Genomic DNA, 22609 nt, shown 5'->3' with positions numbered 1-22609 from the left:
GCTTGCTCATTTCAATTTTCACTGTTCCCAGTTTTCTCCATGAGATGTTGTAAATAAACAATGCCTTTTAAAGTGGTTTTCAGTTTACTATATTGAGCCAGGAAATGAGGGAGAGCTTGAAAACATAAAGTGTCTATCACCAGTACTTACAGTAGCAGAGAAAGGTACAAGGGACAGTGGGAATCATCTGGATCCACCCAATGATGTTAAGTGGCTCTTCTTCAAGTCACCTGGAGAGACCGAGCCCAGAGCACCTTACTGGACTCAGAGTTCACCCTGCTGTACCAGCCCTGGGCCTGCAAACCTCGAAGCCAGCCACAGTCACTAGGATAGTAATGGGAGTCTCTTGACATTAGGTCAAGCATCGCTTGTTATTATATCGCGGAAGTGTTTTCCCACAGTTGTTTGCTGTGTGTGTGCCATGTGCCAGACACCTGGTGCTCAAGTGGACGTTTGCAGTTTGTAGGCTGGAGTTCCAGTAGTTCCTGCCCCTCCCTGTGCTAATCTGGTGCCTCGACGAGTTATCCAGCCTCTGCAGCTGAAATCTTCATGCGTGGAACTCAACACTTGCTGCAAAATATTAGCATTCATTTATTCTTTCCGCAAATATTTGAGCACCTATTTGGTATTCAGCATTGCTTTGGGAGAGGAGTGGTAAACAAGGCAAAGCCTTTATTTTCTTAGAGGCAGGTTATAAGCCAGTGAACACCACTTTCTAAAATGACTCAGTGACATTAAAATGCTGTAAAGAGAAAACTGAGTGCTGTGAGAGCAAGTGTCTTGGGCCTGTTTTCAACCTGGGAAAGGCTTCTTTGAATGATGGAAAGAAACAGCCATGGGAAGAAGATCTGGAGACAGATCTTCTAAGCAGAAGAAACAGCAAATGCAAAGGTCCTGAGGAAGATTTTGCTTGGTGTGTTAATGGTTATTAAACTCTGATTTTATACAAAACAAAACAAAACCATTTTTCCCTATACTGGTATTTAATTTCCTCCTTAAACTAACAAATTAAAAAGATGAACATTATGTTTGTGTTGCCTCCAAAAGTAAAAAGTAAATTTGGAAGAATCAAGGACTTCTTTCCTGGGGTTAGATATACAACAAGCCCTAGCTGGTGTGGCTCAGTGGATTGAGTGCAGGCTGTGAACCAAAGGGTCATGGGTTTGATTCCCAGTCAGGGCACATGCCTGGGTTGCAGGCTGGGTCCCCCATGTGAGAGGCAACCAACCACGCATTGATGTTTCTCTCCCTCTCTTTCTCCCTCCCTTCTACTCTCTCTACAAATAAATAAATAAAATCTTAAAAAAATACAACAACAAAGCAATTTGGACATTTTTGTAGCCAGTGATTTTGTAAGCAGCGCCACAGAGAGTAGCCCATGCTTCAGTGCTTGCTCTGAAACCTAGGTGAAGGGGGCAAGCACATCCCCGGCAGGCATTTCAGACAGCTGAGCCGGCACGCACTGACCCACTGTCCTCAGGAGTGTGAAGAGTGCTACTGTCAGACACGTCTGGAAAAGTTGATCTGCTGCCCAGCTTCAGGGTGGAGCACAGGCCCGAGGGGGCTGCCTGCCTCTTTTTATAGTCCTCTTTTCAGGAAAATGAACCTGCAGCATTTTGCTTCCTGGCCTGGTATGTGACACGTATGCCCTACACAGTTTGGGTTATTTCAACTTTTTGCTACATCAGGACCCTGTGGCTGGTGAGCATCAAAACCCCAACAAAACACATACTCCCTTGGCTGCCATTGGCCAGCATGGAGAGAACTTCACCAGGCAAAAGGAGAAGATTCTGGATTTTGTCTGAGAATGCTTGAGCTGACTCTTCCGGGAAGCCCTGAAAATGGAACTTTGTCACCACTGTCGCTGCAGCGCCGCCTGCCCTGCTCTTGCTCCAGACTCAGTCCTGGCCGAGGTCCCCCAGGGAAGGGGTGCCCCCCACTGTGGGCCTCACAGGACTGAATGGGATTAGACTGAAGGTATTACATACCCTGTTCAGTGTGTAATTCGCCTGTGACTTTAGGAAGTAGAACAAAGCCTCTACATTTTTGAAAGATGTCGCTTGAAAGTGTTAGCTGAATAGCCTCAGCTGTTCAAATAGCAAAGTGAGATGGGGGTGTGTGGAGGCGGGTGGGCGCCGGAGTGAGGTGTCAGTAGTCCTGGCAAGAAAGGTCTAGGCTTCCTTGGGATTTAAAGGGCTGACACAGAGGTGCCTACGCATTTTATTTTCCTTTTTAAAAAGCCTGGTTTTATTTTTAGAGAGCTCCTCATGTGAACTTGGGTTGTGGAGGGAAAATTATTTCTCCCCCTTTGTCCAGGTGGGGTGAGGGCCTCACTCAGGGGGGAGGGAGGGCCTTGCAGGTGCGGGATGGAAGCTGTTTCAGACTGAACCGGTCCCCGGGCCGGTTTCCTCACCTGAGAAATGAGAAGTTTGGATGAGATCAGTTTCTAGGCTGCCCAGAGGCAAGTGGCATCTGGAATACCTACGCAAAAACCTCGTGCTCCCTGAATCCGAGTTCTCAGGGGCAGAGGCTGGTGTCTGCAGCAAGCTGCCCAGCTGATCCTCCTCCCCAGAGAGGTCTGGGAACAGTGGTCTGCATGATCTTCGAGTCTTCCAGCTCGAAAACCCTTGGCTGAGCCTGGGAGGCAGCATAATTTTAATTATATTTGAGACCCAAACCTCTTTGCAAGTCTGAGGACAGCTGTGGGTGTGCTCTTTAGGAAAAACGTATGCAGACACGAAATATTGAATCCAGCCTTGGGGTCTCTGGCCTTTGATGAAGAATTCCTGCTCTCAAGTCAGCTCTGAGAGCCTCAGAATTTGGAACTTCAACTGTCATAAAGCAGCCGCTCACTCAGGGTTATTCTATTTGTGTCTCTCAGCTTTCCTACGATATACTAGTATTGATTTCATTTTACAGACGAGAGTAGTGGGCCATAGAGACAGTAACATGCCTTGTAAGTGGTGGATTGAGTTGAGCCCAAACAGTCTGATTCCACAGCCAGTGAACTAAAAACTTTGGGTAACCTAATCACATGATTATCAGATTTGCCTACCTGAAGTCATAGCTCTTTTTAACTTTAATATTCTGGGCCATTTCTCTACATCTCTCTCATATTAGCTATGATTGGTTGAGTAGTTATTATGTGCCAGGAAAAATCCTAGTAACTTTCTGTGCATTGCTGCATTAAAAGATATGCTCAGAAAATGAAACCCAGTATTAACATACACATAGAGTTCTCAGTGAATGTAGAAAAAATTAGGAAGGGAAGTATTTCCTGAGGAAGTATTTCCTTAAATAATCCAAATACTTTGGATTATCTCCTCTTTGGATACTTTCTCTTTCATGATATTATAAAAGAACTAGAGATAGACAAGAAACCAAAGATTTTCTAGTTCAGATATTTTCTTAGGGCTCAGCAGAGAATAGTAAGACAGTTATTTGCAAGGGTTAATTCATTCTAGATTCCCAAGAGTCAAGCAATGATTTTGTCCCTGTCTTCGGCACTTTAATGTCCATCAGACGTCAGCTGGCTCTCTTCGGGCTTCTAGTCAGAGCCACATTAATGACAGAAAGAGCACTGTTTGCTGAGCAGGTGCTTTGGGCTGGCGCTGTGTTCAAGCACCTCACATGCACTGTCTCACCGAACCTCACAATGGTACCAGAACTTTATATTTCAGATACACCTTTCAAGCAAAGACCTTCAAGCAGAGATCTTGCCTGTTTTTACACCTGAACATTTCCCAAGGGGAAAATGCATACCTGAAGAACACCCCCAGCAATATTTAGGAAGCGCTGGTAGGGGTAGAGATAGAGATAGAGATAGAGATAGAGATAGAGATGGAGATAGAAGAAGAAGAAGAAGAGAGGGAAGGGAAGGCAAGGGAAGAGGAGCCCTAGTGTGTGCCAGGGCAGAATTTGTGCCTCCCTGATGATTCGAGGCCAGTCTGTCTGGGTGGCATCACTTACCAGAATGGCCCAGACAGCATCACATGCAGCAGAAGGATCCTAAGTCACAGGGGATGACATGTTCCACTGACTGAAACCAACACTCAACAGGCCTGGGCCCATTTCACATGGTTGAGACCCAGAGGAGCTCCCAAGTTCAACCCCACCTGCTGGTGCGAGTGGCTGTCCCGATGGGCAGGCCCTACCACAGCCCTACCCTGGACACCAGCTTCTGCACTTGCCGCAGAGGGAGGACAGCTGGAGTAGGGCACACCTAGGTGGGGCATCCATTGCAACTTTTTTCCGGGTTGGCCTTGGCCAGCGTGACGTGCCCAGCCAGGCAACACCGAATCTTCAACACTCATCCTCGTGGGACTCACTGATGAGGGGGAATGAGGGGGTCCAGGCCTGAGAATGTTGAGCATATTGTTGGGGGAAGGGAAGGAGCAAGCCACCTTGATAGTCTCCAATTATGGCCTTTGAGTTTCAATACATGCAGGCACAGAGGTGTACTGAAAGTTATAAGAAGAATGTTGTCCACTGTAACTTTAATGTTACATGGCATTCCCCGTACTGCTATTGAAATGGATTTCTTTAATGAGTCTTGAAATCAGCAATATCACACATCACCTCGTGTATGTGTGTGTGTGCGTGAAGCCCTTTCATTTGTTCAACGGAACACGCAAAATTATCACACTCTCAGTATCCTATTTTGACATGTCTTTGCTTTTGGCACTGTTAGAGACTCAGTAAATGCAAATGGCTTGGGTCACACTTGACCTCTGAGAGGCCTGGAGAAGTCTCAGATTAGAGATTACAGCAGGGTAACAAACCCAAGCCCCATTTCTTCAGAGGTTCTGTCCCCACCAAGATTTCCCAGCTACAGGTCCCACCAGCACTTCAAACCACCAGCTGTGGGATTTTCAGGACACTTGTCACAGTGTTGCCATACTGCAAGTCTGGCCAGAGTGTCCGAGTTTCCCTGCCTGTGACACTTCTGGAAGTTAAAGATTTCCTTGACAGGGTACAAAGTTGTCCTGGGAATGTAGACCTCCCACATGCTGCTTGGCTGAGGGTGGGAGGCCAGGTAAGAAGTACAGGGATGGGTGGCCTGGGAGTCGGCTGCTCCACCCTGGGCTGTCTCTGCTAAAGTGGGAGTGAGTCACTCCGGCCTCATGTGAATGGTCAGCATAAGGCTGGGCCACATCTCGTTTGTTTATTAAGTGGACACCTACTCTGTCCTGGGCTTGTCCAAGGTTCTGGTGATTCAACAGTGGACAGGTGAGGTTCCTGCCCAATCTGGGGCTTGCAGTCTGGGGAGTGGGGAGGATATTACCGTCGGATATGATCTTATTTATGACCTAATGCCATTATTAAAACAAGAGAGGGGGGATCGTTTGAGGGGTGGGTGACGAGGGAATGGGGTAGGGTGGAACGATTGGAAAAGGCCTTTTGAGTTCTTCCAGTTCTGCACTAACTGACCTGTGCCCTTGGCTCAGTCATTTTCACCCTAGGGTCTCGGTTATGATAGAAAGAGGTTGGCCTCCCCCTCTTCCAGCTCAGCTGGGTCCAGCTCACTCCCGCTGTGTTCCATTCCATAAGCGAGCCAGGCTGCGTGAGAACAGGCGGGGCTCTGGCTCCCCGCCATCTCCCAAGTACTAAGGGTACCAGGTGTCACTTAACTCGAGGTCGCCCGGGCCTCCCTTCTGCCCCGCGGAGGATCCGTGAGGTGTCCCAGCCGAGCTGGAGCCCCGAGCTGCTCACTGGCCCGCAGGGCCCACCTGTCCGGCCTCGGCCCTCTGCGGGTGCCCCAGGTGGCTCAGAGCGGGGAGGAGACGCGCCCCGCCCCGCCCCGCGTGGCCGCAGCCAACGCCAGCCCCCTGCGGGCGCGCTGGGAGCCGAGGCCCGGAGCCGAGCGAGTGCGCCGAGGGCCGGGCTGGCGCGGGAGGCGCAGGTGAGCCGGGCGGCGCAGCGGACCCGGGACTGTGGTCGGCGCGGGGGGACTGCGGATCGGAGCCCTGCGGCGCCGAAGGGCTGTAGCGGGCAATGCGGAGTACCCCGGTCCAGCGCGCTGGGCGCGGGGAGCGAGGCTCGTGGGAGCCGCAAGACAGCAGAGAGGTCCGGATCCTGCCGCTGGTTTAGGGCGAACAGCTGCGCACATCTGGACGGGGCAGAAGCCGGGGGCCGCGCTGAACGCGGGGTCTGCGTGGAGCTTTAAGTGGCCCGGGAAGCACTGTTTCCGTGGTGCTGGTGGGGAGAGGAGAGGTTGGGGGCCGCACTGCCGAGACTAGCACGGAGCTGGTGTAGGGGTTCAGGCCGACGGAGGAGGGAAGGGGGCTCCAGCCTTTCCATCTGCGGCGCTTCCCAGCGGCCCGCGCCAGTGCTGCTGCCTTCTCAGCTAGGCTCTTTACTTTTGGTGTTGGTGTTGAGTAATACACATGGGTTACCTGGGGCTTCCAGAGAAGCTAAGTGTGCGAAGCTGCTCTGACTCCTTGGGCCTTCGGTTGTAAGGCTGCAGGTCCCTGTGCCCTGGGGCATTGTGAGAGGTGGAGGTGGAGGGGCGCTCTCCGTCTCGCGGGGCCTGCTGATCAGGGTGACGAAGTGGAAGTACTCTAGAATGGTGGTTAGTTACTAGCTGTGTTACCTTGAGCAAGTTACTTAACTTCGCTGATCCCCAGTTTCCTCAAAGGTAAAATGGGTATTGTAATCATTAGAACAGCTTTAAGTTACATGCTGTTCATAAAGTACATAACACAGTGCTTAGTAAAAAGTTCTCCCTATTTTGTTTAGGTGTTAATGTAACACTTTATGACTTCCAGAAGCCTCCACACATTTCTAAACAGAAAGGAGGTCCAGGAGCCTCTTCTGGGAGGGAGCCTGGTGGCTGTGTGTGTGTTTTTTTTTGGGGGGGGGCTGGAAGCCTTTTAAATATTTTCTTTATTTTATTTTAAATTTAAATTTAATTATTATTATTATTCTTTAACCACTCTGACTTGTTCATAGGCAGCTCCCCCGCCCCTGCTTCTTTACCTCCTGAAGCCATTCTAGAGGCCGAGAATGAGGAGCAGGTGCACAGACCCTGCAGATAGAAGGGGTGTTATCAGCCTGCTCTCATGATTACATTTGGCAGAATTCTTTTCTTGGGGTTGGATTTCCTTCACATGGAAATTGCTTTATGCAATAGAGAAATGGATTGGGTCACATAAAGGAAAAGGCTGAGGGTTTGAGCTTCAGGCATAGTTAGATCCAAAAGCTCCTGTCAAGTTGCAGGGCTCCTTCTTTCTCATATACCCGTATTTTGCTGTGTATAATGTGCACCATGTTTGTGCACATCATACATGGGATTATTAAACCCACAGTATAGAATCATTATACCCATGTATAATGTGCATCCTTATTTTTCCCTCAAAAATTCGCACAAAAAAAGTGCGCAGTATACACAGCAAAATACAGTATATCCCAGCTCTTCTCTCTGTGTTGACTGGCTCTTACTATGCAATGATAAATGCCACTGGCACCTCCAGGCTTATCTGCTCCTTCAGAGAGAGGGTGGGGTGGGGTGGGGTTGGCTGGGGAGAGTGTCTTCTTCTACCTTCTCTGTCATTATAGCAAATCTTACTGACATATTAGACCCAAGCAGGGCCAAGCCTTCTTGGTGGACAGGCAGTGGGCTTTCACCGTAGAAGTGGGTACTTTGCTTAGGTGCCAGCAGTGCCAGGGAGATCAGTTTAGCTACTGTGATGGTGCCACCCCAGCTGCTGGGGGTTGGGGAGGGGCAGTTCCCAAGGAGAAGGCTGCGTTCTGGGCAGATAAAAATAGACATGCCCACTGCACTGTCTCTGCCTTTCTTTGCTCATCTAAAACTGTCTACAGCAGAGTTTACACAGCCTGGATGTCATAGTTTGTCTGTGAGTCATCAAATCTTTATCCAAGGCGTGAGGGCATCTTGCATATCCATCCTTTCATTCATTGTTTTGTTGTTCATTTATTCATTCAATGTTTAATTAATGCCCAACATGGGCTAAGGCCTCTGCCAAGGGTGAAAATGCTTGCCTTTGAGCTCACAGTCCATCTGGAAAGGCAGTGTCTGGGACCGTTTCCCTGGACATATAGTGAAGACTTCCCAAGTTGACCTTTATACTGGAGATGAGTAGGGCTGCTGTAGGAGAAGTTGCACGGACTTCCCAGACTATGGGGCAGTGTATCACGTAGGGCATTTTCTGTTGCAAATGACATTATTTAGATTACTTTACTATCTTGCGTGAGAAGCCTGGAGGGAGGCAGTTCAAAGTAGTCGCAGCTCTAGGTTGGCTCCTCAAAGATTCCTCTGGTTTTCCCTGCCCTGGAACAGGGTGACTGGAGCTCAATTGATAACAGCCAAAGCAGAAAGGAAGAGACAGGGCTTGCCACTTTGTGTTTCTCTAGATGACAAAGGACAAAATTTCCTAGAAGTTCCATGTGCCATGGCCAAGTGTCATTGGCCAGAATAATCACATGCCCACCCTAAACCAGTCACTGGCAAAGGAGAAGAGGGTGGCTGTGAATGTTTTGGCCAAGGAGTCTTCTGGAGCTGGGGAAGGGGCTCACTTTCCCTGAGCACATCCATGCTCCCTATCTGAGCAAAATCGGAATTCTGTTAGCAAGGAAGAAAGTGAGACTGCCTTTCGGACTGTTAGGTAAGCAGTCACCCGTGTCTCCCACAGGTGGGCACAGATGATGAAAGGCATGGCCCATGTGGGCAGTCAGGAGAAGTTCAGCACAATAGAAGTACAGGGTCTGGCACAAATAACGCCCCCTCTTTTATTACAAAATCTTTTACTAAATCATAAGCATGTAATTCTGTAACATTACAATAAGACATTTTTGGTCTTATTGTATTGAAATGTTCAAATTAAAACTATAAATTATTACACCCCACCAACCACACTCCAGCAGGAGTTACTTCTGCTGGACCCTGTGCATGGTGTGGCTGATGGGGAGGAAGGAGCTGAGACTGGAAGCCCAGGTACAGACAGGAGAACTCCACATTAGATACCACTCTGGACATCGCTGTGAAGCATAATCTTGGTTCCACTCCTCAAAGAACTTACATTCAAAACCCAGAAAAGTTTCTCTGAGTTTTTCATACTCTCATGAGTAACAGCAATAGAGACTTAGCCTGTGGTGGCAATTCTCAAGGGGTAGGTTAGGGTGCAGTTCTTTAGGGATGGGCCGTGTGTAGTTTGAAAAGTTTTCTCAGATGGTTCTGCTGTGCCTTCCACTCCCCAGCCTCCCCAATACCTCTACTTCACCTTTCCCCTGCTGCCTGGCATCATGTCTTCAATTTAGTATTGTTACCTGTCTTTAAACTAATGGCTGGGGACTTGGTGAGGATGCAGTTAGTGGCAGATCCTGAACTAGAAAACAGTTCTGCGGACTCTAAGTCCAGTGAGTGAATACTCGGTAGTTGTGTCTAGTAGGAAGCCAGCCTGTCTATTGCCCTGAAAGCATTTAGCCTGTTTTCATCTGAAGTATAGAGAGAGAGCTGCTTTTTGTTTTCATTTGATATGGGGCACTGGTGGACATTTGGAGTTAGATGGGATAACCATGGATGCTACTTCTCATGGTCCTCCGTCCTCAGTATCTAGTGAGCACAGAAGTTGACAAAAAGACCTGGTCACTAATCCTGGCAGAAAGGAGGGAGTGGAAGGCAGCATATTTTGTTGTTCCCATCAGCAGAACTGCCATGGGCTAGCCAGGATCTCTGGAAGACTGTGCGGGAATGAGATAGAGAGATATGTTGGCTACTCATTCATTCCATAAATATTTATTGAGCATCTACTGTGTACCAGACACTGTTCTGGGTACTGGTGGTAAAAGAATACACAAGAAAGACAAAGTCTCTGTTCTCATGTAGCTTACAGTTTACTGGAAGGAAGGAGGCATTTATTAATGTTCTGTTTCTCATGTCAGGTGATGAGAAGTACTATAATGAAAAAAAAAGGTTAAGAGAAGGAACATGCAGGGCATAGAAAATCTTCAAGATTTGTTATCTCTCTGATTGCCAGCAGAAAAATATAGTATGAACAGGTATGGTATTGGGCAAAACAAACAAACAAACAAACAAACAAAACACACATGTTCACTTGGAAGAAGAGGGTTACATATTTCCATATTGAATAACTTGATCTGAAAGGATTTCTTTCATGCTGAATTTGTATGTTGTACTTTACATTGTTCCCGAACATGGTTTACAATGACTTACAAAGAATGCTACTAGGTGATGAGATATAAGTGAAGAAATAGGAGCAAAGGGAAAATAAGGGTCACTTCTTTCATCGCTGTGTTCTAGAATTGTTTAGTTGGGTAGCAGGGGAAGGAGGAAGTTTGGTAGTGATTAGAAATGTGGTGATTCATGCTCAGTGTTCATTATATAAAAGGCAAGAAAACAAGTTTGATGAATCAGAAAGTTACAACCTTTTTTGTTGTTGAAAGAGCCAATTTTATGTGATAGAAAAGTAGTGTGTTTATTAAGGACTTACATGAAATTTTATTCCTGAGTTCAAAGAAAACTAATTGTTTTTTTTTAATTCAATATTAAGTACATCAAAGGTTAACAGAGATCAAAACCCTAATTTTGGCGTCAAACAGTATGGTACAAACGAAAATTGGTGAACGGTTTGCATCCATAACTGACCCGAAAAATATACATATTCAAATAAAAATTTACAGCAAAGAAGTGTTATGCAGAGGTGAGTTTGGTGACCTGTTTTTATGGGCTTGTTTGTTTTCTTACTGTCAAGTTTTGAGAGTTCTATGTTAATCTGGTTCTCTATTCTTTGTCAGAAATATGATTTACAAACAATTTCTCCTGGTCTGTGTCTTATCTTTTTATTCCTATAGCAGTATGCTTCTCAGGGAAGAATGCTTAAAACTTCGATAAACCAGTTTATCTCTATATATATATTTTAAGATTTTATTCATTTTTAGAGAGTGGGGAAAGAAGGGAGAAAGAAAGGGAGAGAAATATCAATGGGTGGCTGCCTCTTGTGCGTCCCCTACTGGGGACCTGGCCTGCAACCCAGGCTTGTGCCCTGACTGAGAATCGAACCAGTGACCCTTTGATGTGCAGGCTAGCACTCAGTCCACTGAGCCACACCAGCCAGGGCGATTTATCAATATTTTCATGGAACAGACTTGTTGTTTTAGCTAAGAACTTTTGGCCTAAGTAAAGGTCTTGAAAATGTTCTGTTTTCGTCTAGAAGTTTCGTAGTTTTATGTTTTATACTTAAGTCTATGGCCAATTTTGGGCTAATTTTTATATAAGGAGTAAGGTTTCAGTCAAGGAAATTTTTTTGGCATGTGGAAGTTCAATTGTTCTGGCACCATTTGTTTAAAAGACTCTCCTTTCTCTACTTGAATTGTCTGGACACATTTGTTGAAAGTCAGTTGGCCATAAATGTGTTTATTTCTGGGCTCTCGACTCTGTTCCATTGATCTGTATGTCTACTTTGTTCCAACACTACACTGTCTTGATCACTGACTTTATAAAAAGTTTTGAAAGTTGATAGTACAAGTCCTCTAATTTTATTCTTTTTCAAAATTGCTGTGGCTCTTCTAGTTTCTTTGCCTTGTTATGTAAATTGTAGAAGCAGCTTGTCAATATACACAAAAATTCCCTCTGGGACTTTCAGAGGGATTGTATTGAGTTTATAAATTCATTTAGGAAAAATAGACATCTTTACAATATTGAGTCTTTCCATTCATGAACATGATATAAAGTCTCCATTTATGTCATTTTTTCCCTTATTTTTCTGTCAGTATAGTAGCTTGTAGGATACAGGTTTTGCATATGGTTTGTTATATTTATACTTAAGTATTTTGTTTTTTAAGGGATTGCCATTGTTGCTAGCATGTATAGATATATAATTGATTTTTGTATATTGATATTGTATTCTGGTACCTTGATAAAGTCAGTTATTTGTTCTAGGAGGCTTATTTGTAGATTCTTTGGAATTTTCTATATAGATAATGATGTCATCTATGAATAAAGACAATTGTATTTCTTCCTTTCCAATCTGGACGCCTTTTCTTTTTTCTCTCGTCTTACTGCACTGACGAAGATTTCCAGAACAATGTTGAATAGGAGTGGTGAGGGAGAATATCTTGCCTTGTTTTTTATCATGGGGGAACAGTCTTTCACTATTATGATAGTGGCTGAGGTTTTTTGTAAATGCCATTGGATTCCTAGTTTACTGAGTTTTTATTATGAATGGGTTTTGAATTTTGTTGAGTGCTTTTTCTCCATCTATTGACAGGATCATGCAATTTTTCTTATATTTAATATGGTGAATTACACTGATTGATTTTCAAATGTTGAACCAGCCTTGTATTCCTGGGATAAACTCCAGTTGGTTGTGATGAATTTTTTGGAAGAAAATACATAGATTTGGTATTTTTTCTTTTTTCAGTGTTTGGTAGAATGAATTAATGAAACCTAGAGTTTTCTTTGATGGAAGATTTTTAACTACATATTTAATTTCTTTAATAGATACAAATTTTTTGCAATTCAGGTTACCTATTTTTTTTCTTGATATATTTTGATAGTTTTTGTCTTTCAAGGAATTGATTTACTTAAGTCATCAAATTTATGGTTATAGGCTTGTTTGTGGTAGTGTTACATCATGCATTTAATGACTGTGGACTCTAAAGTGATGTTCCCCGTTCATCCCTGATACTGGTTGATTGTGTCTTCAGTCTTTTCCTTACTCAGTATGTCTAGAAGTTTATCAATTTTATTGATCTTTTCAAAGATCCAGATTTTGGTTTTATTTTTTTATTTTTTTTTAAGATTTTTTATTTCTTTATTTTTAGAGAGGGAAGGGAGGGAGAAAGAGAGAGAGAGAGAGAGAGAGAGAGAGAGAGAGAGAGAGAGAGAGAGAGAGAAACATCCATGTGCGGCTACTGGGGGTCACGGCCCGCAACCCAGGCATGTGCCCCGACTGGGAATCGAACCTGCGATGCTTTGGTTCGCAGCCCAAGCTCCATTCACTGAGCCACGCCAGCCAGGGCCAGATTTTGGTTTTATTAATGTTGTCTTTTATTTTTCTGTTTTTAACTTAATCAATTTTTGTTCTTTATTATTTTCTTCCTTCTTTTTGCTTTGGGTTTAATTTACTTGTCAGTTTTCTTCGAGAGTAAGCTTATGTTATTAATCTGAGATTTTTCTTATTTTAATATAAGCATTTAATGCTATAAATTTCCATTTAACCACTGCTTTAGCTGCGTTTCACAATTTTGATATGTGTATTTTCATTTTCATTTAGAATTAAAACATGTAAACATTTTCATTGAGACTTCCTCTTGGCCCACGTGTTCTTTAAAACTATGTCATTTAATTTTTACATATTTGGGAATTTCCCAGAAGTCTTTCTCTAACTGATTTCTAGTTTAATTCTATTATTATCTCATAATATGATTTGCCTACTTTCTATGCTTTAAAATTTGTTCACATTTGTTTCATGGCCCAGAATACAGTCTATCTTGGTAAAGCTTCTGAAAAGCATATGTATTCTGCTATTGTTTGTCCAATGTGTATTCTGCTAGAATGTTCCAGAGATAGACGGTCAAGTTGCTTGATAGAATTGTTCAGATCTTCTGTGTCTGTAGTTATTTTCTGTCTACTTGTTTTATCAATGGCAGAGAGGAATGCTAGACTCTCCAGCTAAAATTATAGATTTTTTTCTGTTTATCACTTTAGTTTCATCACTTTTTGCTTCACATATTTTAACCATCTGTTCTTAAGTGCACATATATTTAGGGTTTTTACGTCCTAAGAAAGGGAGAGTTGATCCTATTCTTATTGTACAATATCCTCTTTCTCCCTGTTAGTATTCCTTGTTCTGAAGTCTACCTTGAGTGTTAATAGCATAGGTACTGAAGCTTTCTTTTGGTTAGTGTTTGCAGCCTATACATTTATCTGTTCTTTTTCTTTTAACCAATCTATGTGTGTATTTTTAAGGTGGGTTTCTTGTAGACCTCATGTAGTTGGGTCTTACAATTTTCATCAATTTGACAATGTCTGTTTATCAGTGTGTTGGTCATTCACACTTATTATGATATTGGTATGGTTTAATTAAAATCTGTCCTTTTGCCATGCTGTCATCTGTTCGCTTTGTCTGTTCTTTTGTTCTTGGGGTTTTTTTTTTTTGGTCCTGTTCATTGAGCATTTTTATGATTCCCTGTTATCTTCTTTATGGACTTCTCGTTTATACTTCTTTAACATTTTTAGTGATATACAGATATATATACACATACCAGTGTTTATTTTCAAATAAACTACTGTTTCATGTGTAGTGTAAAGGACCGTCAGCAGTATGTTCCCAATTCTTCTTTTACATCCTTTGTGCTATTGTAATCATTTTTGTTTTGCATAAATGGTAAACCAAACCTTGCTACTATATTTGCTTTAGACCGGGAGTTAACAAAATTTTTCTGTAAAGGGCCAGAAAATAAACAGCTTAGGCTTTGAACAACATATGGCCTCTGTTGTATAGTTTTCTTTTTAAAAACATTTTTAAAACATAAGTTCATTCTTAACTCATAGATTGTACTGAAGCAGACACTGGGCTGGATTTGGCTTGAAGGCCATAATTTGTTGATTCTTGCTTTAAACAGTCAGCTATCTTTTATAGCAATTAAAAATAAAAAAGTTTTTTTCTGTTTGATTCTCCTTTATTCCATTTCCAGCACTTCATGTCTTTGTGTACATCCAAGTTTATGTCTGGCATTATATTTTGCTTGAATAACTTCATTTGGCATTTCTTATAGTGTAGACGTCCTGGCAATGAATTCTCTCAGTGTCTGCTAGCTATGACAGTCTTATTTCTCCTTCTTATTTTGGAAGATATTTTCACTGGTTATAGAAATCTGGGTTGGCAGTTGTATTCCTTTAGCACTTTACAGATGTTTCATTGTCCTCTTATTTGCTGCCTTCTGTAATTCTTATTTTTGTTCCTTTTTTGAATGTTTCATTTTCCTCTCACTGCTTTCAGTATTTCCTTTTTCTCTTTGATTTTTAATTGTTTGAATATGACATGCCTGAGTGTGCACATATGAACACATCCATGTTTGGTATTTGACCTGCTTGGTATTCTTGAGCTTGGATCTGTGGTTTGGTGTCTGTCATTAATTTTGGAAAATTCTCATCAGTTATTTCTTCAGATATTTCTTCTGTCCCACTCTGTTTTATCCTGCAGTTTTGATTGCACCTAGGTTAGAATTTTCAGTATTATTCCACAGCTCCTGGACACATTTTACATTTGTTTGTTTTGTTTCATTCTTTTATTCCTTCTTGTTTTGCTTTGGGTAATTTCTACTGACCTGTTTTCAAGGTCACTGATTCTTTCCTTGGCTGTGTCAAATCTATTGAGGAATATCTGTTGAAAGTATTCTTAATTTCTATTACTGTGATTAGCCTTTCAAACATTTTCATTTTATTCTTACAGTTTTTATTTCTCTGCTAAAATTATACTTTTAATCTTTTATGTTGTTCACCTTTTCTTTTAGGGTCTTTTACAATTAATTATGCTTATTTTAATTTTTGTGTCTGATAGCTTCCATATCTAAGTTATATCTGAGCCTGGTTCTGTTAATTGCTGTTTTTTGGCAGCGTAGTTTTTTCTTGATTTTTTTTGTATGTTATGTTGAGAATCGAACATTTTGTGTAGAACATTAGAGACTGAGATAAATAGCTTTTATACCTAGAAATGGGTAAGCCTTTCTGTTTTTATTAGGCCTTCAGTGTGGGGGTTGGTGATCTAGTTGGGAGCTGAACTGGATTTGAAGTGTGTTGTTGCTGTGGTCATCCTCAGTGCACCACAGACTTCAAATGCCACTGGGGTACAATATCTAGAGTTCAGAGTTGGGGCTGGTTTGCTGAGTGGCTTTTCTCAATATCTGCTTCAGTGTCTGCCTTAGGTTTTCCTTTTATGCTCTGCCTTTAAGTGGTCTGTCTTCATGCTCCTTCAACTCTTCCACAAGCATTCCTTTATTATTTGTTACTCGATGCTTGTCAGCCAGTGTCCAGGTGCATTTGCCTCAGGTAAACAAGTACTTCTGTCTTGTCTTTTCCTGCAGGTGACTGGTTGTCTTAAATTTTGGCCTAGTTTGCTCTTCTGTGACCTCAGCTGTCTAATGAATTCTGGGAAGTTATGAACTTGCAGTTTATCTGGCTGTTTATTTGTCATGCTTTTCAGCCCTGAGCAGAATTTAAAAGCCTTGATTTGATGTTCTGTAGCTCTTTCTTTTTATGACCTTCTTGTAAAATCCTGGTGCTGTTTTCTTTCCCTGTATGCTTTGTACAATTTTGTTTATATGTTTTATATGTATAAATCAGTGATTCTCAACTCTTACTGTGGGAACATTAAACAAAATAAAAATCTTGGGCTCCAGTGTTTCACTTGATATACATTGGGATCCAGGCTTGGTTGTCTTTTAAAAGCTCCCTGGGTGATCCAGGTGCACATCTAGGTTGAGAACCTCTGGTCTAAGTTTCACTTACAACTTTTCCTTTCACAGGGGTGCTATTCCAACATAAACGACCAAATAAAATCTCTGGCTATATGTGCTCACCCATGTGACTGTGGAATTGTTTCCCTCCTAATTGTGCTTTCAGTGGTAGTTATTGCCTGTGATTGATGGATAGTCTCATAGAATGGAGAGGAAACTTAGAGTTCTTCTCATTTAACTTTCTATGACTTCTGTGAATACTGTCCATGAAAAACTATGGCTTTGGCCCTGTTTGCAGTCTTTCAGGTGCTGGAAACTCTAGTCATTCAAAATAACACACCCCATTGTGAGATTTACTTGTTAGAGGTGTTTTTCTTCTCCAGAATTGAAATGAGTCCTTGTATAACCTCCCAAGTAATTTGTCTAGTTCACAACCTTGCAGATTGTTTTGAAAGAAATCCATTTGTGTGACCCCAGTGCACATGTGTGTACATGCATATGTGAACACACACAGTCATATCCATAACACACATTTTATGAAGCAGCACTTACTGCAAGTCTTGTACTTCTATATTGATTTCATGACCCACCAATGAGTTGTTGCTTGCAGTATGAAAAATGCTCCTCCAGCCCATATTCCACAAGAAATGGTTTCAAGACAGCTCCTCTAGTGCCTTAGAGTTGCCTTGTGCCTGCTGTCGTGCTGGCTCCTCCCGCTGTTCCAGCTTCCTTGCCACTCTGCCAAGGTCACACACTAGAGGAACTTCCGTGTCCTGCACAAGAATGGCCTCGTGCAGGGCCCAGGGCTGTGTGAGCAGGCAGGTCCCTTCAGAGTAGGAGAAGGAAGGGCTCCTGGTCTGTCTTTAGACACCATTTCTAGTCACTGGCCCAAATTCAGTGGGATGTAACTTGGAACCATCTCTTGAGGAACAATTGTTGATGGTTTTTTGGGGGTGATTTTATGTGCCCCCCCTTTTTTTACATTAATAACATGTTATCCTAATTAGCTACATATGTGTCTTTATTTTCCAAGAGACTGTGAACTCCTTAGGTGGCAAGAAGAATATTTCATTCTTTGTCTTCATAGGGATCAGAAAAAAATTAATTTGTTGAGTGAATCTTAGAAAATGGTGTTCCCAGTCAGGAAATAGCGGCTTTTAGCACTGTTGCTTTGCTAGCGGTTGTGCTACCAACCTTATCTATAACTTACCAACACGAGAGCTGGAGAGCCCTGCGTTAACTTTGGGCAGGGGGCACACAGGGTAATCTACATGTCCTTGTCAGCTTAGTGCTCATGCACGAGACCCTGTGGCAGGTTCCATGTGAGTTGCCCAGTATTTCATAGCCTACAGCCCATTTGTGCTCATGTGACTTGCAAGATGAATGTCAGTGAGCTGTGTCGTGAACATGTGTTGTCAGAGGTCACAGGGGAAAGAAAGGGCACACAGATGGTCAGGAAAGATTTGATTTTGACTTGGAAGGTTAGTATTAGACATGGAGTGGGAGGTATTTCGAGGTGGGGAAGGTTTGAAAGGAGAAGAGAACTATTTTAGTCGTCTCCGAAGTTCTATGAAATTCAAAGTTCTGCTGTCTCTCGAAGTGACTTGGAGCCATGGGATCTGAGAGAAAATGCAGGTCAGATACAGAGGAAAATCTAGTTGAAACTGTTTCAGGATAGATATCCACAGAAGGTAACAGGCTCACCTGCCCTCACTGCGCTCATCCCCTTGCCCCCGCCCACACAGCTGAGCCATCAGGTCTCCGACTCTGACAGATGTGGTTCCAGTGCTGTTCTGGAAGCTCCTTCTTGTCGTAGTGAGGTTCCGCTTGCTGGGACTGTTTGACGGCTGGTAGCTCTGGCTCAGCCTCTTTGTGATTTCCATCAAGTTTTAGAGCAAGTGTTCATAGCCATTGACCTGATTTTTCTCCTTTCTGCTCTCAGAGGGCTCCTGATCAGATGGATTATTAAGAAACGTACATTATTAAGAAACCTGATACACTTCATCTGTGAAATAATCTTCTGAGTGTTCTTGTTCACTGTGAGCCGGTGACACCATCAAATTATCATATAAAATAATCACCGGCATCTTATTGAAAATGTCTCGTTTATTTTGGGATGATTTTGGTAGAAAATAGGGGTGAAAGTGCTTTACGAAAAAATTAGGTGCCCTGTGTGTGTTGTTTGTCTATGAGCAAGGTGTGAGGACCAGAGATCTTAAGCAGCTACAAGAGTAGTTGGGACGAAGATGAGGGCAGAGCCGCACTGCAGGGTGGGTATTGGTGTCACTGAGAAAGGTGCGTTACACTTTCCCCTTAGAATCCGGTGCCAGGGTGGCTGTTGATCTCCTGGGAAACCCATGTAATTCTTTATATTTCTCTTCATGCCCTGGCAGCCAGGAAACCCAGGGCAAAATGTAGAAATACTCATCCGAAGTGTAATTTTATTTTAAGTTCTAAGTACAAAGATTTCCTGTCTTAAGTCATATAATTTCATCTTTTAAAAACAGATGAAATTTTTATTTTTTCTAATCACCACAGTGATACATGTTCGTTATGGCACATGTGGAAAGTAACAGATTGTATCTCCCCCATCAGATACTCTCCCATATCAGAGATAGTCATTTTTACATTTTAATTACTCTCATTTCTTCTAAGCATAGATATGTGTGTGAGTATATGTGTGTGTATTTTACAAATGTGAGATGGTGCTTTTTCACACCGCATCAAAACTCTTTAAAATTTAATCTTTACAAACATTTTCTATGTCATTAAATATTCCTGCACAACATTATTTTTAATGGCTGGTATACTATTTCATCCCGAGGTTATATCTTGCCCTCTTAGCTTGAATTCAGCTTTTTGCGATCATCAACAACCCTGTCGTGTATATGCTTGTAGCTAAATCTCTGAAGCACATCCAAGATTATTTCCCTGGAATGGACTTTCTAGAAGTGACACAGTTGAGTAAAGGGCTATAATATTTTTAAGGCCCCAGATACATATTTCCATGTCGTCCTTCAGAAAGCATGAACTAATCTATTTTATCACCTAGAGCTTGAGACTGCCTCTTCCCCAAGCTTCCTGCAGTCCCAGGATTATTACTACTTTTTAAAATCTATATTAGGAGGCAAAACTGGCTGTGGCCAAGTGAGGAGGTTGCAAATCCTCTCCTCAGAAAGCAACTATAAATCTGGACAAAAGGAACAGAAACAGACATTTTATCACTCTGGTAATCCGTCAGAGGCACACAACACACTGAGAAGCATTATTCTTGAAAAACTGCTGAACGTCGTGTAAGAACAGTGGGAGTTTGTGGGTGCCCCATCCCCTCACCACCCCAGCTCAGTGGGCGCAGAAGTGTGGTCTCAGCGAGGGAGGCTCTCAGAAGCTGCCCCTGGCTGCTGGGATCAAAGGATCTGCTCCATTCACAGCGGTGGGCGAAGCCTGCACCCAGGGACAGTTTTCCTAGACCCCTCCTTCCTGTCTCTCAGTTTACTTGCATCTTTAATGAAATAAAAATATTCTTTGTTTTTTAAAGATTTTATTTATTTATTTATTTGTGTTTTTTAGAAAGGGAAGGGAGGGAGGGAGGGAGCGAGAGAGAGAGAGAGAGAGAGAGAGAGAGAGAGAGAGAGAGAGAGAGAGAGGGAGGGAGGGAGAGAGGGAGAGAGGGAGAGAGGGAGAGAGAGAGAGAGAGAAACATCAATGTGCAGTTGCTGGGGGCCATGGCCTGCAACCCAGGCATGTCCCCTGACTGGGAATCCAACCTGCGATGCTTGAGTTCACAGCCCGAGCTCAATCCACTGAGCTACGCCAGCCAGGAAAATATTCTTAAAAAATAAACATTTATATTTATGATAGAAAAAGGGGGAAAAACAAAACTGAAGAAAATCAAAAGCTCACTTGATTCATATTCTTCTATATCAGCTCATTTTGACAGAGCTCTCTGCAGCGACAGGAATGTTCTGTGCTGTTCACAACAGTGGCCACTGTGCTCCTGTCTTTGTTGAGCATTTGAAATATGGCCAGCGTAACTGAGGAACTGAATCTTTAATTTTTATTAACTCGCATTAATTTAATATAAGTAAATATAAATATACACATGTGGCTAGTGGCTATGGTGTTGGACAGCCTAGTTCTACTATTTCTATAATGTGGAGGCATACACACACACACACACGTATGTGTGTATATATATATATATATATATATATACATAGTTAAAAACCCAAACATATGGTTACAGCCCACATTGTATTTTATTTCCTTTTTTCTGATTAACAATATATCATAAACATAATTTTAACAGCTGATGAAGCATTTTCCATGGAATGAAATTATGGAAATTTCATGGCAATTGTGCCATAATTTACAAAAATCTCTGTAATGCCTTCAGGGTATTTTCTATATTTTGATATTATAAACAACATTGAAGATAATCTTTATAGCTAAAGTGGTAACATAATTATTTACAGAGGATAAATTCTTAGAATTTGAATGATCAGGTCAAATTTGATACCGATTTCCAAACTACTTTTCCAAAAAGTTCTACCAGTGAGCATTTTACCAGCAGTAGATGAAGGTATCTCACCATTATTTTGTTATTTTAAAATTGAGACAAATACACATGCCACAACAATTACTCTCTTAAAGTTTATAAGTCAGTGGTTTTTAGTATGTTCACAGAGTTGAGCAACCACCATCACTATCTAATTCCAGAATATTTTTATGAATACACAAAGAGATGTCACACTAATTAGCCATCTCTTCCTGTTCCCTACTTCCCTCTGCCCCTGGCAACCACAACTCTACTTTTCTTTTTCAAAGATTTTATTTATTTATTTTTAGAGAGGGAAGGGAGGGAGATAGAGAGAGAGAGAGAAACATCAATGTGTGGTTGCTGGGGGGTCATAGCCTGCAACCCAAGCATGTACCCTGACTGGGAATCGAACCTATGACACTTTGGTTCGCAGCCCACGCTCAATCCACTGAGCTACGCCAGCCAGGGCTATACTTTTTAATCTTTATCGATTTGCCTATTCTGGACATTTCATGTAAATGGAATTATTCAATATGCAGCCTTTCATGTTTAGCTTCTTTCACTTTGCACAATATCTTCAAAATTTAGGGTTCAGAATGGTTTCCAGGTATAGCATAAACCAGTACTTCATTCCTTTTTATGGCTGAAAAGTATTCTGTTGTATCAGTGTACCGTATCCAGTCAATCCATTCATTCATCTTGTTGGAGATTTGGGTCATTTTCATCTTCTGGCTATGATGAATAGTGCTTCTGTGCACTTTTGAGTACAAGTGTTTTGTGTGGAATATTTTAGTTCTCTTGGGGACATGCATAGGAATGTAACTGCTGGATCACATGGCGGCTGTTTAACTTTCTGAGGAATTGCCAATCTGTTTCCACTGTGGCTGTGCCACCTCACATCCCCGCCAGCAGGGTCTGAGGGGTGCAGATTCTCCCGGTCCTCATCAACACTTTTCATTATCCACGTGTGGCATAGTATATTTTTGTGGTTTTGATTTGCATTTTCCTAAAAACTTCCTGCAACAAGATGTTGAGCATCTTTCATGCACACATTGCCCATTTGTATATCTTCTTTGGAGAAATGTCTGCTCAAATTATTTGCCCATTTAAAAAGTGGGTTATTTATCTTTTCATTGTAGAGTTGTAAGAGTTATTTATGTATTCTGAATACTAGACCCTTATCAGATATGTGGTTTGCAAATATTTTCTCTTATGCTAAAGGTTATCTCTTCACTCCCTTGATAGTATTCTTTGAAACACAAAAGTTTTGTTTTTGATAATGTCTTATTAATCTATTTTTTTCACTTGTGGTTCTGATACCATATCTAAGAAACCATTACCTAATCTAACGTCATTAAAGTTAATACCTGTGGTTTTCCTAAGAGTTTTAAGTTTTAACTCTACCATTTAGATATTTGATCCACTTTGAGTTAATTTTTGTATGTAGTATGATTTAGGGATCCAAATTTATTCTTTTCCGTGTAGCTGTCCAGTTATATCAGCACCATTTGTTGAAAAGAGCACCCCTTCTGCATTGGTTGGCATAGCTCCCTCATCAAAAACCAGCCACCCGTTAATATGCAGTTGACTTCTGTATTCTCAGTCTTAGTCATTGGCCTCCATGTCCATCCT

The 22609-nt window shown here is 42.2% G+C and overlaps 1 protein-coding gene across 2 annotated transcripts in view; it reads left to right on the top strand.

The window, feature by feature from the left end:
• The first annotated feature begins 5676 nt into the window (after positions 1–5676).
• Positions 5677–22609, top strand: part of LYPD6B (LY6/PLAUR domain containing 6B) — a 162518-nt gene continuing 145585 nt past the window's right edge. For both annotated transcript variants that reach the window (XM_036023517.1, XM_036023518.1), the window contains exon 1: positions 5677–5902. The gene's annotated coding sequence lies outside the window, so the exon portion shown is untranslated. The remainder of the gene's footprint in view (positions 5903–22609) is intronic.

This window comes from Phyllostomus discolor, chromosome 4 (assembly GCF_004126475.2).
Source record: "Phyllostomus discolor isolate MPI-MPIP mPhyDis1 chromosome 4, mPhyDis1.pri.v3, whole genome shotgun sequence".
NCBI lineage: Eukaryota > Metazoa > Chordata > Mammalia > Chiroptera > Phyllostomidae > Phyllostomus > Phyllostomus discolor.
The sequence above is the reverse complement of the archived record's forward strand: the minus strand, read 5'-3'. Positions and strand labels throughout refer to the sequence as shown.